Source organism: Opisthocomus hoazin, chromosome 1 (assembly GCF_030867145.1).
Source record: "Opisthocomus hoazin isolate bOpiHoa1 chromosome 1, bOpiHoa1.hap1, whole genome shotgun sequence".
Classification (NCBI taxonomy): Eukaryota; Metazoa; Chordata; class Aves; order Opisthocomiformes; family Opisthocomidae; genus Opisthocomus; species Opisthocomus hoazin.
This window is the reverse complement of record NC_134414.1, coordinates 34,136,014-34,155,059: the sequence shown is the minus strand read 5'-3', so window position 1 is coordinate 34,155,059 and position 19,046 is coordinate 34,136,014. Positions and strand designations below refer to the sequence as shown.

Below are 19,046 nucleotides of genomic sequence, written 5' to 3'. Positions count from 1 at the left end.
ACTAGCCAGCAATCTGACAGTTCAATGATTCAGAATAAAACATATCAAGGCCTTTCTGTTAAACACTGTATATTGTCTCAGATGTCCAAGAACATGACATAAGATTAAACATTTACCTTGTGCCTTTTGCTCATACAACAGAAGCAGTCTCTTGATATTTCTTGGCCAAAACATCTTCCTCCCTGATAGCGTTACAGACTACTTGCACACGATCATATTCCATTGCTGTGTTACCTACTCATTAATACAAAGCAATTCAGTTCCACTACGAAAGCTACGTTATTGTTTCACTGTTCATTGTGACTCTCTCCCAACCTTATTTCAGTTTAAAATTAGAAATATGAAGGTGAAAGACACAGAAAGACTCTTCATGTTCCACAGTCTAAGCATTATTTGTCCACCAGTGCTACGCTCCCCCATAGCACAGACATCAGAACGTACATATCCATGTCTCAGTTTTCCCAGTTTAGCTTCTTAGTTTAAACTAAAAACGAGGCAGGGTTTGCACTCAGATGGCACAGCACAAAGTCAGGCAGTTTTGACAAGCGTGCCCTGTTCTGTGTATTCCATGAAGAGAGTAACTTACTCCCACGGTAGACAGGTCATTTTGCAGTGACAGCTTTTGTGACAACTGCTGGTGAATTTACAAAGTTCTCCTCTCAGTTCACAGTTCAGTGCCACTAATACACTATTCTGTATGAATAAACACACTCAATGTTCAACTCTTGCTGCAAATATGTTGTTTGTTTATTTGTTTTACTAAATTAATCTGGGCAAAAGACAAAATTAGAGACAATATCACTTCACTACTAAGAAATCTAACCACTTCTATCCTCAAACATCAAAATTCTGAGATCTAAAAGTGTATGTAGCTGTATCTTGATAATATACTGTTTACTCCCCCACACCCCTTTAAATAATAGTAGTTTCACTTTATTATTGTCATATGCTTACTCAACGCTGTAATATCTATACTGCAAACACACTGGAATTTGTAACTCTTGCTCATTCTTAAAACTTATATTTAGAAGTATATTCTTTTACTCCTGCCTTCTGACTGCTTTTGTTAAGGAACCCTCTTTCCCCCTAATTCTTAGTGTTAGCAGCCTCTAAAGTGATATGCATATATTTTTTAAAAAAGGAGAAAAGATTCAACTGAAACATTTCAAAGTATTACTTCAAAGTTTTCACTGTAATTTTCGCTAGTATTACATTATTATTTGGTTCAGGTATAACCTACAATATTGAGTTAATTCACTCAGCTAAATTGAGGCTACTTTGTGGTCATAGAGGAAGAAAAATTAAGAGAATGAACTCCCTTGATTGCTATTCTCCTGAAGTTACAGTAAGATTTCAAACTCATGTTTAAGATTACAATTCTGAAAAACAATCTGTCTCTAACCTAGCAATTCTGTGCTAGGGTTGGTATGTTCTGTGGGTTTTTTTTTGGTTGGTGGTTTTTTTGTTTGCAATTAAATGACTGTAATTCTGCAACAAATTAGCCCCACTTCACCTCCAAAAGAAGCAGTCATTCAGGATGAGCTTGTACACACTCTCCATGTATAACAGATCTTCCCATACCTTCTACCAAGTAGTTGAATATTTCTAAGACTATTATTAATTTGTGTTTAAAATTGACAGTTAATGCTTTGGATAATTTTCTGAACACAAAGATGAATATTTGAGCAGAGATAACTAGCACCAATCTGGAGTTTTGGTTGAAAATCATGGGTAAAGTCGAGCATACAAACTTTGACAAAAGAGGGATTGTCTATTAACTATTTCCTGATCATGTCAGCAATTTTCCCCACATAACCATGGCAAAAGACTGGGGGAACTACAGAAGTTGTTTGCAATGTAAAATATCAATAGTAAAAGCCAAGCAGGTAACTGCCGATTACTGTTACTAAATTAGGAGAATCTGTGTCATGTGTCCAGCCATCTCTCCAAGGATCATGAACAAACAGACTAGCTGGAGAACTACTGCATAAGATAAACATCAAATAACAAAGCCAGCTAAAAATAAAAACCAGGAAGTAAAACCATTAAGAAATTCAGAAGTATAAAAATACCTGGAAATTTGGAAATGCAGTTCGGGTCTATGAGGATGAAATTCAGTTTTACATCCTTTTTACTTCACCTCAGCACTCCAGCCGCTGCTTGTACTAGCTTGACTCACATATTCATTTGTACTAGGCGCACTCCCAGCCGCCCCTCACCTTACAGTCATGAAAACAAATCAGAGTGAAGACAGTTATTTTGTACTGCAATATTGGTGCTTCTATTGGAGCAATGAACAGCCACCAAAATGCAGTGGATTTATGTGGAAGGCAAGAAACTGAAGGTAGTCAGTTCTGACTTGAACAAGTACAGGATGTCCAACAGTTTTTATAGCTTTCTATCTAAAAAAGCAGAACTAAGGCAAGCCAACATAGCACACAAATATTATCAATGTATATTTTAGTATATTATCAGCATATCTGAGTATCAACTCTAGTTTAAAAAATTGAGTAAGACTAACTTCTCCCACCTCTTTTCCCAGTTTCTAAAGAGTGTTTTGTCAGATGTTGATGCATTAACTAGATTACTATATGAAATACTTTACAATGAACTTGTAAAATCTAACAAGCTCTGAGTTCTAACAGAGTTTGCAAAAGTTGTATTTCAGAAAAGCTTTCCAGATCCCTCTTGCATGCACTGGTATAGCTTGCACTCAACTTTTTAAAATCTGTCTTCCCTGCACCTTTGGCATGCACACAGGAAGAAAACTGTGTGAACATTTTCAATCTGTACCAGCATTCTTTCTGCTTCAAAGGACACATATAAAATTAAGAAAAATGAAGAAGCTATTTTCTAAGTTCTACAAATGAAGTTTTAAATTTCATTATAGTGGTCATTAAAATGTTCCTTTCCCCTGATTTTATCACAAAACATATTAATACTCCGTCTAGTGGATCTACCTAAAAGAAAGCCAGGTCTGTCTCAAAATACAACTTCAGTTTCTAGATTAGTATTTTAAAAAAATTTCATAACTCCTTTTCAGATTAAAAAAAAAAAAAAAGATCAAGTTACTTTCCCCCCCCCAAGTTCTCCAATAAACATATCCTTAGATTATTACACTATTACATTCAGAAAAGATTATTCTATGATTATAGTTCAAGTTTAAAAAACCTGAAGTACACAGAATCATTGCTGGTAAAAGAGAAAATGGAACAATCCTTCTCCAAATAATAATACCCATACAATACAAACCAGCTATATAATGGAAATTTATTAAGATAGGGGAAACAGGTTCTTCTCAAATATATTAGATTCTTAACAAAAAAAAACCCCAAAAAATCCCCCCAAAACACCAAAACACATCAGCCAACTATTAATTTTGTGTCCCTTTCATTAATTTCTAGCTTTCTTAAAGAATTTTAAAAAAAGTTAGATTTATTAAATTCTCAGAAGACTTACTCATTTAGTCTATGAAGCAGTCACAGACCTAGTGTAAAATTTTCTGCTCTCCTAAGCTGGCATCCAGTCTTTTATGAAAGCAAGCCATGCAGAGATTGCTGTTTAAATCTTCCAACTCTATCATATACAGCAAAGCATTTCTTGTGCTCAACAGAATACTTTATACTTAAGTAGCATTTTGCAGGAACCCTGGTGGTCTGCACATAGGATCAGTTCCCAAAGTACTGCTGGGAAAGTGGAAAATACATTAGTCAGTGTTAATCAGACTGCCTTCTTAGCTGCTATCTTATCTGAAACTGCTAAATAATAAAAAATTATAGGACAGTAGTATAGCAATATATATATATAAAAATGGCCTGATATGTAAATAATACTACTTGGACTACACAAACCCACAAATCTTAAATTTTCATTTTGTTACATCTCAGCATTGTATGGAACGATCATGCCTAAAGACAAAAACCAGGCCCATAGCTCAGAATGCAACCCCACTTGTAAAGGGCTAAATTTGCTGCATGTCTGCTTCCAAAGATTTAGGGTCAGAGTGACAATGCTATAAAATAAGGGTCAAAGCACAAAAAGACCAAGGCCACAGAACAAAGAGCTTTTCGTGTCCTGAAAGAAGTTGCTTTTTGTAAGCCTGCCTTCTGGTTCAGACAGTAAATTTGTCCTTTTCTTGACATCCTCCCCACACGACTTCTATAAAACCTCAGACAACTGCATGACTTATGAAAGGTGAGACTGAACTGCTAGAAGAAATCAATGCAACTGTTAAGGGAATCCACTAGTTAACAGCAGAGGAACACGTCGTAGTAATTGCTATAACCTTCCCCATCCTTAGCTGTGTTTCTACAACTTCATTATTTAATTAGGCACTCCAGCAGAAGTTTCAAGTGTCCTTAACACCTTTGGGGTGCAGATTCCTAGTCATATTATCTACTTAGATTATTGTTTATTCAGTGGTAGCTGAGGAAATATGCAGAGGCAGCAACTCAGAAAGTTGTTTTAATCTTCCCCCCACCCCTCTGTGAAATACACATAGAAGAGATACCATCTAACACACAGACATGTATACTCCCTTTCAAAAACATTTATGGGTTGGTTCCCCACTTCCCCATCAGTGAGACCCACTACACACAGAATTGAGATAATGCAAAATAAAATGGTGCTTTCTAAGGCTGACACAGATTGCTAAGCAGTTTTCCAGCTAGAAAATGAACTTCATTTAGGACATGTTTTTCCAAATGAAAAGAACTTTATGCACTTAAAAAAAAAAGGTAAGGACGCTGGATGCCTCTTATGGCTTTATATTAAGCTAGATTTTCAATATTTCACTAACAAGCTTAAAGTAAAACCATACTGAATTAACTAGAAGTTAAGATATTAAAAAAAAGATTTATAATACAATACCTAAAACACACTAGTATTAAAAAAAACCCAAAAATTGTACTGTCAGCCCTATCAAACTGTCTAGTAAATATCCACAAACCAAAAAAAGACATTAATCTCTGAACAATTAGCATATGACTTTTTTTTAATAAAAGGCTAGCTGACAGTACATTCTTTGAGCAAGTATCAGTATTGCAAGAAGTCTCCTCCATCATAACTCAAACCTATATGAAAGAATCAGAATTATCACTAAACTGTGCATTATCTTTTTAGCAGGTCTACAGCATGACATTTTGAAAATCAGATTTTCCTTACTTCAAGTAATTATTTTCCCTTCCAAAACAGATGGCTTCTGCCCTCAAAGTTACTATATTTAATTTTTTTTTCAGTCCTACTAACTTACTTAAAGCTGGAACTGGAGATTCAGGTATGTGGAACTAGGTTAAAAAAAAAATATAAAAAACTTACCTTTCGACTGTGGAGATCTACAATGGTTTTTGAGTTTCAGTGCCAGCAAAACAGAAGTTTTATGTTTTCAAAAGGAAGCAGATTCCTTTGCTTTTACTCTGCATTAAGCTATAATATGTCTGGTTCCTATTTTAAACATCAAATGTAGCATTTAAGAACATTATTTTTTTAATTCCTAAAAATTTTATAGAACTGAAAAATATCTTATTATAGGAAAAGCCTAGTGTAACATATGAAAGGCCTACTCCAATCATTCTACACTTTCTGAAGGAAATGATTACTCCTCATCTCTCAAGAAGCACTGGTGCGAGTATACTGATTTTCCTTGTGGTGAATAGCAGCCCACAAGTTAAGGAACTGATGCAAACTGGCAGATTTCCCCTTCTAATTCTGAGTCATATGCGTCATCTTTTTGTGAAACGCTAGGAAGAAAAAGAGTCTCTCTTCCAGCCTGCCACATGAAACCACCTGCTTAAAGACAGAACAGACCAATACTGCAATATTGGTCTGCACATTGCTGGTACTTACACATTTGTTCTTGCTTTGTTCAAATAAACAAAACTCTGAAGACAGTCTTAATGCTAACTTAATGACAAAACCTACGTCTATGATTTAGGGCCAAAAATCAAGCTTGTAAAAGGAAAAAAAGGAGACGAGTCACATTGGCATGAAAATGCTTATTCTTAAATGGGTAGTGTCTTACCTGCAGAAGAATAAGGATTCAGTTCCTTAAAGCTTACATGTATGCTTGATTTAAGCACTTGAGTATTCAGATAAGATTTGGTATAAATATTCACATTCTCAAAATCAAGAATTCATGTATGTGATTAAGACCTCTTTATCACTGTACCTGATTACCAACTAATTTCTCACCCACCCCCACCCCTCAACAAAACCAAAACCCTCCCCTAAACCCCAGAGAATCTAACAACTTCAGTGGGTTAAATTCCACATGTTCCTTTTTTTTTTTTCTTTCATGCATTTTGCAAATTAAGCAGTGAGTAAACTATTTTCTTCTTTCACAAATTCATCAAGGTCAGTCATTGTTGGACTATATACTCTGTGATGACACAATCTCTCTTCCAAAGGCTCCAGCACCGATTAAGGTTGGGCACATCATTGCCAGCAGACTACATATTTTCAAATTGCACTGGAGTTGCTGATCAGACCTGCAGAAAACATGTGTAAATGTTTACTGAAACAATGCATGGTAGTATTTCTATCGACTTGTGGCACTGTCAGAGTGACTTTAAGTAAGTATTGTTTATAAAAAAAATCCATGAGAGCAGTTAAAGCAAGAATAAGTTTTAGACATTTATAGTAAGTTGTGCAAAAGAATCCAAAGGTAATACTACTTGAAAAACTGGTACAGTGTTGGCACAATCTTGCCATTTTAATCTTAGATTAGCTCTTTCATATACAAGTATACATAAAAAATATTGTAATATATTATATATGTATATAAAATTAGATAGACAGGTATAAACAAACACACACACTTATAAAACGCCCTTGTGTTGAAATTGGTACTGTGGCACAAGCATCTACATGGCTGGGTGCATACATTTCAATATAATGAGGGAATTTGCATTGCTAAAATAAGAATTCTTGAGTGCTTTTCAAGAATCATGACATACCATTTGCATTACAGGTTGTTATTTACAAGCATTCAGGATACTCTGTAAACCTATAACGAACATTGAAACTGAAAACTGTAATTTATTATGTAATGCACTGTTATATAAATTGTTTAAATTCTGCACAATATACACAGATGATCTCTCCTCCTCAGTTAAATATTAAATACAGCACCTGATTGCTCACCTTCAACTTTTTTTTTTTTATATTTGAGATAATGTATTTTTCTTGATAAAATTATGCACACAAAGTACCCGTCTGATGCCTTATCCTGTTTGTGGTGTGGTTTGGTATTTTGTTGCTTGGTTTTGTTTTGTTGGGTATTTTTAAATGAAATGAATTATTTATACTGTCTTATTAATTAGCATAACTTTGCAGTATTTTGTAAGAAATTTGTAAGAATATATTTTCCTCACCCAGTATTCCAGTTTCCTTGATACTTAATGAAAGGCATTTAAGTTTCAGTGCAATGTTATCTTACCTCCCAAACCCTAGCACCTTTCAGACACAGGGTTCAATGTAGCACCAGATCAAATTCAAAGCAAACAAACAAAACCCACCAGTGAGTAAGTTATGCCTTTTTGACAGTGGCAACAGTGAGTAAGGTAAGACACTGCATAAGATGTCTTAACTTCTAATTCAGCAAGCATAAGAAGTGGCTTAACTTCCTCCTCATTCAGTGGAGCACTCAAGGATGCATTTACTGGATATGAAAAGCGAGTTAAATAACTGATTTCAGAGGGTAATGACAAAGACCAGCTTTTGCCTGGAGGAGACCCTGGGAAAGTCTCCATCGGCTCCCTCTCTTTCAGCACAGGGCCACAGGCACCCGTAACTGTTCTGGGGTAAGCTGCTGCTTTGAATTGCCCTCTAGTGTTAGCCTTCATGAATTCCTACCTCAGTGACAAATTCTGTTCAGGTTTTTACATAATGGAAAGTGGGTCAGCAACATAAGTTATATTAATCTAAAAATAAAAAAATTTGAACAGCATCTCGAATGATCATTTTCAGGTCAGAAGACTGTGAGGTTAACAAATTAAGTATTACACACCAAAAATCCAAGAAGAAATCTGCACATCTAAACAGAAAAAAAAAATCAATGACAAAAAAATTAAGAGATAACTTATGAACATTCTTGTATTTCACATTTCTGTTAGTTTCTCATGCAGTTTCACAAAAATATCAATTTCGGAAACAAACACTCAGTATTCACAGCCAAATTCACTGTAATTACAGTGACATAGCTAGGATCATAAACCTTAATGATAATTGAAGAGTTGCTGGTATAAAAACAGAACAGTCTAGCAGTACTAATACCCTGGAAGGAATTATTCTCTCACTGCCAATTCAAGAGTCTCCTAGTTACACTCTAAACCTGGATGCAGAACAGGCACCATGCAAATGAAGATCAAGATTTTAAACCTGGTAACTCTAGGAAGGAAAGTGCAAGAATTTTCCCATGAGTTTTTCAAACTATATTTTATTTACTCTTGATTAGAGACACCATGAGTTTAGGATTGAAGAAGTACAGAGAACATATTAGTAACACCTGCATTATCATACAGGCTATGGATTTCCACACACACAAAGCATTTTTTTTTTTAAACAAAGGGTCATATCTTTAATACTCTGGTCATACAGAACTACGATCCCTTACTAATACTCACTTTGCCTGAGAACTGAAACATATTGTTAGAGTTAGGTGATAAAACAGATGAAGAAAAATATACATTTGACTGCTGCTTGTATAACTCCTGTGCTTGGCATCGAAAGCATCATTCTCCCTTCTCCTGAGAAGCTGGAAGAAATATTTTGGTTTTTGAGAGCATGGGGACAGGATAACCAGTTCATACCCATTCTTTATGATAAGGATTTTTTTTGCTTGTGCAAGATACTGACATAAGCATAACACCATCAACAGAGAACTCTGTTCTGCAATAGACTTTTGAATATGTATTTTGATTTAGAGACAGGCTTTCTTGTAAGAGTCATTACAATGTTTCACAACAGATGGAGCATCCTTCTTTTCTAATTCTTGATCTTGACTAAAATATGGACTAGCTTGTAACAGGAGGAAGCAAAGTGGTTTCAGAATTATTAAAGTGATCACACACTTAAGACCACAGTATCTACCCATCCTACCAAGAAAAAATTTTGCCCCAAGAGTATACAGAAATTCTGAAGCAAATGTTCTGATTTATCAGATCCACTGGAAGTCCTGTCTAAATCTAAAGTGACTTATATTATACTATATCTATTTTGAAGTAGGAAATTACCAGTTAAAGTTGGGAAGATCATAATTATGATCATAATTACAATACTTTCAAAATGTTTGTTAACTTTCATATTAATACTTAAATCCATTTCCTACGTGGGAGAGAGGGGGAATTAAAAAAAACAAACCAACAAACCGCCCCCCCCTTCACATCAACTAAGAAGTGGATGGATAAAATCATTAAAATCTTTGGCCCGAAGGCTTAAAAACAGCAAAACCCACGAAATAAAAAAAACCCAGAGGACACTCACAGGAAGTAAAAAGTAAGCTCTTCAAATTTAGTGGGTTAATGGAAAGGTGTAGACATTTTAGAGATATTTGCACATTACTAAGATTTTATGTACTGCACATATTAAAAAATAGATATTGCTGATTTCTTGCTTTGAATAGATTGTCTTAGTAGTATACTTCTCTAAAAAGCACCAATTTTATCAAAATATTACTGTAAAAACTTAGAATAATGTAACAGAAAAAAACTTGTTCTCTGAAAAAAAAAAACCTGGCCCCAACAAACTTAGGAAAAAAATTTACTGTATATCCATGTATTTAAAATAAATTTAAAATTAACAAAGCTAGAAACAGTGATTTATTAAAAACACACTATGCACTTAGCAATTGCAGCTTCCTACATGCCCTTTTTGAAGTTAGTGTGCGAATAGTGGTCTAAAAGAAGGGGGATTAATGAGCCATCAATACAGTAGCTGAACATTTAAGAACTTTGAGTACATTTCTCATTCCCACACCCACATCTTCAATGTATGAGTTGACGTAAATTTCTGCTTAGGTGTTTGTTGAAATAAACAAAAAAACATATAAAAGTAAAAATAATAAAAAAGGGACAATACCTTACTTTCATATATTTGCGTTTGAGTGAGAAGGATAAGCACTTAAATATCCCAGTTAGCATATTTTAACTGTTTTTCCTAAAGAATTTGTATGTCATTTGTTTTTCTTTTCCTATTGCCTTGCAAGACCATTTTATCAACAGACAAGGAAAAATGAGGTGTAAGTATACCAGCCTTAAATCCTTCCTGTATACATGTTTCATTAAATGCCTAATCTAATAATAAAAGTTAATATCTATTTAAATCTAACAGTACACAAAACTCCATTTAAAAATTATGTTAGGGCTGGATCTAGTTTAAAGTAACAAAATCCAGAAAATTCAGTTGTTTCAGATTTCAAAACTTAAAACAGCCATGCCTAAGATATCATAGGGTTTCAAACAATGGCTGATTTCACATGTGTTGTAATAACTAGGCATGGGTTGCATTTATAGCTACATATCTCTTTCAGGAAAATTATTTAAGTTGCCTTTGAAAAGCAAGAGAAGTGCTTAAAGAAAGCATAGATGAGTTGACAAAGTAATCTGCAACAGTTCTTTTAGACGAGCAATAAGCATGCATTGTCAGTTTGCAAATTATGATTCAGTCAACAAGGTCTGTAGAGCCTCGAGTGTATACCTATAGTATGAACAGTAAAAGTGGTCATGAAAAGTTACATGAGAAGCACTTCAGCAAAGTCTGTACATTTTTATCTTTTCAGCTTCATGACAAGTAGATGTTGCAAAACAGTTTACAAAGTCAAGCGTACAATCTGCAACAGCCACACCAACAATTTTTAAGGGGCCAGCACTGCAGCCCTTATTTCAGGCTCAACTTCCAACAAAATCAATTGTAGTTTTGCTAAACAAGAACTACAATAGCAGAGGCTAAGATAAGAAAATATAACAACCCCCCCCCCATCTCTCTCGCAAGTTTTACCTAGTCTTCAGGTCATGAAACAGCCATGCTGATTACCAAATACAAAACAGTTCTAGGAAAAATATGTAATATGGGCCAATTTTCAGCATAAAAATGTTCTAGAGCAAATCAACACTTAGAAAGTGGATTCTAATGATAACTGACAACCGCAGCACTCTTGAAAGGTATTTGAGCTTGTAAATGAGTAAGACTCAGTTACTGCATTACTGCAAAACTCTTCTCTTTGGACTTCCTAAAAATTATTTAGACATGTCTCAAAGTTCAAAATACTTTAATATCTTTTATTCATTAAAGGAAATAAAGTTTGCATCTAATGAGAACATGATTCTGCAAATCCTTATTCATGGTAGTGGGCCATTTAGGACTAGTGTATTTAAAAGTTTGCAGGATTAGGCCCTAAATTTTAAATCCCTTTGATTTACAGTTGGGAACCAGAAACCATATTTTTTTTGCTGAATAAGAATCTATGAGAAATACTCTGAACTTGTGTCAGACCAAGGAACACTTCATCAAACTTTCACCTTTTAAATATGTCACAAGGGAGCCTTAGATACCTTTGCCTTGCAATATAATCCTGATTTTCATTAACAAGAATGTAATTGCATTTGTACAGAAAAAAAAAAAAGAATGAACAAATTCAAAGAAGTGTTGTGTGAAGTCCTTATATTTTTAAGAGAATCAGAAGAAATAGAAAAGGAAAACAAACCCAGAAATGCAGTGCACTCAGAGCAGTTTCTGGACAGACTGTGAAATATTTATTTATTTGGGAGTTGATTAGGCATGTTACCCAAACATTGTTACAGTATTAATAAAAATACTTTCACTGTGATTTTTAAGCACAGAAAGAAAGACAAGATTAGAAATTAAAGAACTACCTACTCAGCAATCACAAACTGCAAAGCTTATATAAAGTTATGTTTCACTTCCTATACTTTCTGTATTCAAAGTTCTGTTTCACAGCTGATGACTTTCTGTAGGAGGTCTTAACTACCCTAAAATCACAGTATTATACGAAAACCACATTCAGAACATGTCTGCCTTAAATACTTCTATAACAGGAGGTGTACTGCTGGTAAAAGCTGGTAAATTCTTCAGTTAGACTAGCCATTAGTTACAACAATGAGGAAAGATGAAATTTACACCTCACTGGATTTGCTTGGTATAAACTAGCAGTCACTGGGATAATCTAAAATTTGGGGTTTTAAGACTTCTCTTATTTTATGGTACAATTACTTTCTACAAAAAAAACATGCTCTTGAAGACAGACCGATTTGATTAAGGATAAAAACTGCAGTCCAGCTGAAAGCTGGAATTGCTAAAGTCACGACATGTTCATAAAATTTGTTGTACTGTAATATATTTTGCTGAAGATAAAGTCTTACAATTTTTACTACTCCATTTGGTATTTAAAACAAATTTACTCAATCCAAGAGCAGTTACTATTTTAATTTCAGTTGTTTATGTAAATGGTTAGTTAAGATTATTCATATACAAGTAGATAAGTTATGATTACTCTGAATGGATTTCTCAGTTTCAGCCAAATTAGTACATTTAGTGCAAAGCAAGACTTGCAGTATGAGTGTAGCATATGCCATATCAATTATTCTCAAATATTCACTGTTTTACTATAGAATATCTATTTACTGACAAATATATAAAATAAATAAGATTTCTGACTATTCTGGTACAGGTGGAGAGCTCTGAAGGCAATTTTTTCCTGTTTTCTGCCTCTTTGCTTATCAAGTAGCTAGTTTATTAATGCCTTTAAAAACATATTTTGCACAGTACACTGAAATGCACTCAGCTAGCTCTCTGCTCTGTTCTTTTACACACCCTCTCAACAAAAAAAACAAAGTTACTTAAAAATAAACACTATATTATCCATACTCTTTTTTTTTTTTGGATTAGCAACATTTCAGTTGGAGTAATTCCCAAGACAACAATATGAGAACAACACTATATGGAGAATTTATATAACTCCAATGATCAAGGCTGTTGCAAACTCAGCTTTTTATACATATTTTTGGCCACTTCATTTCCTTCTGAGCACAGCTTGTGTGAATACTTATACTTAGTCTTTTGTAATTTTACAGAAGGAGTGTAAAGAGGAATTATTTTAACAAATAAAAAAATATTGAACAAACCGAGCAGAATTGGTCTATTTTTAATAATCTGAACAAGTTATACTATTTTAAAATAAAGAACATATGTAATAAGAGATATGTTAATATAATATATACCATGCTCGTGCTCCATCAACCTTCCAGAGAGAGTTTTTCAATCATAGGAGTAAGCCGTTCTCCAAAATCAGCTCTCCATTGAAAGGTCGAAACCTGCAATAAAAGTGTCATGTATTATAACATATTTCCAACACCCACAGTTTCATGGTTGATCCCCAAACATAGATGTAGGTCATCGGCTTGACCCTTGCATTGTCTGTGTTACAGGAAATCCTAATTTTAAAAATACTTATTTTTTCTAACCAAACTGACTTGATTAGGAACACCTGTGATATGCCTCTTTATTATCAGAAGCCTCATGAAACAAATCAGATTAGCATGTTTCTGCTTTCATTCTTCCCGAAGCATTTTAAGATGAAAGTAGTAGAAGAAGAAAAAAAAAAAAAAGGAGCGGGGGAGGGAGGGTGTTGTTCTCCCTGCCCTCAGTCTTTCCCTTCACCCTCAAACAAGCAACCAGGTAAGTATAAACTGCTTAATGGATGTGTGATTACTACTGTCATATTTCCTAAAATATGCTATTGACTGTTAAGTATTTAACTTCTAGTGTTTTTCTTTAGGGAGCTTTAATTTTTTTTGCTCTTCAAGGCAGTACCATTATTGCCTTTATTAAATGTAGCCTGCTAATATTAGCTACTTTAAAACATATAATGGAAATATTACAGTCATATAATACGCTCTGAGAGATGAAATAAAATTTTAAAACTAAGAAAAAAAAAAAAGAGCCATGAGAGTAATTGGCCATGATCAGGTAAGAACAAAGTATAACTTCATAGAGGTAGTAACTACAGTCAAGTATCTCCTGGAGAAAACAATGCATTCACACAGCTAAATTCTTAAAATTTATTTTTACTTTATTGTGGCTTTTTCACTGTAGATACCAGGACAAGACACATCCTATGCCTAATAAATGAGTAGCATATGCCTAGATCAGGTCACCTGTTTACAAATATTTCCATAAATTTGTTTTTTATTCTTTAAGTGTATTCCAGAAAACACTAAAACCTCCTTCACAGCTATGGAACTATATAAGCACCCTGATTTAACAAGAAAAAGGAATCTGTCTTTATTTTCACATATTCCACACACCTTCTATTTCACCTTTTTAAAAAAGTTTCTGTTCTTTAACCAGAAACAAAAAAGTTCTTCTGAAAATTCCCCCCCCCCCCCGCTTATATTGAGATTTAACATACTTCAAGAGAATATTGAAACTGGACTTACACAAAACCATTTAAAACGAAAATACAAGCTTAAGCACCATTTGATGTGTAATTATCATTTTCTCAGACCAGATCTCCAAGTGAATTTTAGTTGATGCTAAATAAAATAATTAGTTCCAACTAGATTCAATGTTTAAAAGTTTATTAATAATCTGTTTACTATGGATACACTCACTGCAGTGTCTGAAAACAAACTAAATAGTCACGGGGTGGGGGGGTCCTCTTTCTAACAGTGGTTTCCTTTAGACATTACTAACGATCACTGAAAGTCACTGCTGTTTTTCAGTTTTAAGCAATATAACAATATCATCTTCAGTTTTAGAAGACATCTCAGGAAACTTTCAACAAAATAAAAGCTAAATGTATGTAATTCACATTTTCTACTGTTCTGTGTATGTGGTAACAAATGTATGTGTGAGGTCATCCTTACACACTAGCAACTGTTCATTACCGAGATATGGAGAAGTGTTCAGAATTATATAAAGTTCTGAAATGTAGTATTTTACTAAAACCTATTTTTAATGATATACTAAAATATTATTAGATGCAAATATTAAAGTAAAAAATTGCCAAAGCGTTAGCTGCACTAGAGCTCCAGTTCTGCTACCCTCCTCTAATATTCATGGCAAGCCTGCTGGAGTTCTCACACAACAACATACGAAGCTAAGATCAAAACTATTCCTCAACTGTTGTATTATCAACTGTCTAGTGAATACATAGACCCCAAAGTTTCTTTACTACAACTGAATCATTTTAAAAACCTACCATAAAGGGTTAAAAGAAATAGTTACAGACATTGCCTTGCACCCTATTAAACATGGGCAGAAATTCTTATACCTAGCTCTTTCTAACCGTTTCTGAAATTGTCCAGTATCCAAAATTAAGATATTTTTCAATAAAGAGATTCCTTTTGAAACCTAACTTATCTAGCTTGTTGTGTATTAACACATCAGTTACCTGCAAATTCTACGTAAATCCTGCCAATAATGCACAAAAGAAAAAAAAATTGCAAAGCAACATTTTCACTGAGTAAAAAAGTTACCGAAAATCTGTGGCTACACATCTCCACTCTGTCTGATGTCCCCTTCATATTTTGTGGGGCATATAATTTTTTTTCTACATTTAAAATACATTACTAGTTCCACTAAAAAAATACATGGCTGTGAACCGAGTCACAGGGGACTGTGTACAAGTATAATTTCGGCAGCCTGTTGAAACAGAATTTTCCAAGAATTACTACTGATAATAGAAAAGATCATAACTTTTGAGATCAGGTTCCAGTGTTAGATGCTAAGTGTTTAGAACTTGTAATAATAAATACATGTAAAAAAAAAAAAAAAAAAAATCTGGTGTTTAAAAAAAAAAATCTACACTTACTGGTGTACATAAAGTTATTTCTAGTTTTAAAAACTTTATCATAAAAATAGTTTTCTGTTTGTACATAAAAGCCTACAATTTCATTCCCTGTTTCTTTCACAGACAGTCAAAACTAGCCCAAGATGCGCTCTACCTTTGACAGTCTGTAATGAATGTAAATTACTGGAATGACTTGCAACAGGCCTTTGGGTGGAGGTGGATGACTATCTACAAAACAGAATACCTGCAGCATATTCTTAGAATACAGTGATAAGCTTCTCAGTTCTCCCTTATATATTCAGTAGTTAATTGTTTCCCAATGAATGCAAAGAACAAAAACCAGTAAGTTCCTACAAAAGAAATGCTGTTATGTGGCTACTTTTTATGTAAAGAAAGGTCGTGTGCTTCTACATATGTAAAAGTGTTACAGAAAAGCGTTGGTACACCTGTTAGGATAGCTTTTGACAGTCAAGATGGATGAGATGTGCACCTTCCCTACAGTGTTGACAGGCAGGGTGTACATAGACAGGTAGCGTGTATACAGTTCCAGTTGTAGTTCACTACAGAATCTGACTTATTAGTCATAAGGATGACATAAGGATAATTAAGGAAATAAAGACTACAATTTAGCAGCAAAATTCCTTTCGTGACATTGCATTTGGATGGAACACTAAGAAGTTCAGAATTCTAGAAGCTAAGCAAAAAAACCCCAAACAACCAATCAAACAGAAAAAGAACCTCATGACACCTTGTCATCGTATACATAGTCTGCCTTTAAAATGTTACTACAATAAGTTTCTTATGTAATACTACCCTAACACTTGCAAAAGTCACACAGATATATAGTCACACTTTCAAATTACTGTTATTTCCGAAAATTAAATATCTCAGAGTTACTCCAAGCTTCAGTAGATTTATACCTATAAAATAAAAGGGTACCTCTTGGAAACTTTCAGTACAACTCAGTTGGCTTAAGGGGAAAAAAAAAAAAAAAAAAAAAAAAAAAAGACAAGCTTATTTGGATGTTTTTCCTAAGAATCAAGATAAAGGATTAGACTGACAAGAAACAAATTAAAAAAAAAAAAAACACCACACCCCCCCACACTATGCTACATGGTATACCTAAGCAATATTCTGTTAAGCATAGACCTTCAACTTTCACTCACTGATATAATGTAAATATATATGTTTAGATCTTTAAGTTCATTTGATATTTCTTTCGAATGTAACTTTTCCAGGGCCAAGTAATCCCAGTTAATGTTTGACATTTTAACTAAGGTGAAAAATGCAAGCAGTTCTACAAGGGTCTTTTTAAGCTACATGATTTTTCCCCCTAAATATCTCAAAATAAGGAGTACATCACATGTAAGAAAGGAAACCCTACTTAACATATACTATATATTGATAATAGATTGCTTACTGCTTTCATTTTAGCCACACCCACCTTTATGTAATTGTAAAATATGGGAATGGTGCAGCTGAGAAATAAAAAAGCTGAAAAGAACAGCTGGTTTCTGTAGTCAAATATGTGCTAAGCGCAGATTTTAATTAAAATGAAAAATAGGTATAAAATGCATGCTATTGAACATCACTGTCGAATAGTGGGAAAAGATGCATACGCACCTGTACAATACTGAATTATAGTTTTATTTTCTAAATTAGCTAGAAGTCAGGACAGTTCTTTCCTTGAAAGTGAAAGTCAGTGTCTGGGAGTGCACTTCCACTGCTGAATAGTGTAAATCTCTTCAAATCCTGATATTTCGAAGTATACACAGCTACAATGAAAACAGCTTTCTGCACATTCCCATACTAAGTGTTAAAAACGTTTCTGAAAACACTCTGAAAGTAATGACGCGAACCTAAAGAAATAAGTGCTAAATTTCAATAGGATCTTACTAGTATCACAATTTCAGAGATTAAACCAAATTTTCTAGCTATCAGGGTATAAAGGTATAAATCGCGGAGACAAACGAAGCAGCTATTCCCAGGAAAAAAAGGGCTGAAAAACTGTAATCTGTGTACTGGATTAAAAGAACGCAGGGAAACTAAGGGTTCGAGGCAGAAAAACCTCCTTGAACCATTGTGTGTCTGCGTTGCACAGAAAATACCTTGAATCACAATACAGTTGCCATGCTGGAAACGCTAAGTTTTGCATTTCACTTTAAGACTACACGCTCTCAGCCGCGCACGCAGCAATCTTTTTTCGTACAGCACTTCTGCACCCCAACTCTCCTCTACGTCCCTCCTACGTTCTTCGTTTAACTCGTTATTCTCGGCGGCGAGGGTGCTAAGCGCAGGGCGGCCGGGTCTGGCTTTGAACGGCGCGGAGGGATGTGCGGGGGGAGCGGGGGGGGGGGGTTGGGGGAGGGGGGTGAGAGGAGTGGGGAAAGGCTGTGACCCGCTCCAGCCTCTCAGCCCCGACACCGCGTCCCCGCAGCCACCCCTGGAGGCGGGGGGGGGGGGGGGGCAGCAGGAGCCGGTCCAGAACGGGCGCCTTAAGTGGAGGGGGGGGGGGGGGGGGGGCGATGCTGCCTTGGCTGCGCATCCTGCGCGCCCGCCAGCTCGACGGCAGCCCCGAGCGCCCGGCGATCACACCGCGTCGGGGAAAATATCCATGCGCCTCCCTGCCTCCGGGGTGGCGGGGGGGATAAATAAATAAAAAATAATAATTAAAAAAAAAAAAACCCAACCGAAAACGGTCGGTCGGCCGAAAGCGAAGAGGGAAGTAGGAAGAGGAATGAAAAGTAACGCTTCGAAATTGTGGCTGGGAAGGAGCCCGCGGGCCTGCCAGCGCCGGAGCTCCCCGGGCCCGCCGTGCGCGGCGTTATCCCCCGCCGCCACGCAAAAAGGAGATGCCTCGCGTGTGCGCGGCGTGCGCGACTCCGAGAGGAGAGAGCCCACGCCGAGCCCGGCCCCGAGAGGGTTAAACGGCGTCGTGGAGGGGGAAAAGGCACCGTTGTCACATCTCCTGCGTCGTGCGGCGGGGGGAATCGCTCGGCGGAGGGGCTGCCCGAGCCGTTTCGGCGCCCATCGCGGTCGCGCTGGTACGGCTACGAGAGACCCGGAGCTGCCGGCCACCGAGAAATGACATAGAAACAGCCACCAAAAAATAGCTAAGCCAATGACAAATAGCGACCCGGGTGACAGAGACAGAGAATTTTGTAGGCGGAGAAGAGGAGGTGAATGGCCAGCTCCGAGCCCAGCCTAATACTGGGATATCTACGGGCAGGGTTATTTACTC

General features: G+C 35.8%; 1 long non-coding RNA gene across 2 annotated transcripts in view; it reads right to left on the bottom strand.

Annotated features, from left to right (window-relative positions):
• LOC142361441 (uncharacterized) overlaps nucleotides 1-19,046 on the bottom strand; it is a 63,834-nt gene that overhangs the window by 19,142 nt on the left and 25,646 nt on the right. For both annotated transcript variants that reach the window (XR_012764067.1, XR_012764066.1), the window contains one exon: nucleotides 13,233-13,325. This is a non-coding gene — a long non-coding RNA (uncharacterized LOC142361441). The remainder of the gene's footprint in view (nucleotides 1-13,232; nucleotides 13,326-19,046) is intronic.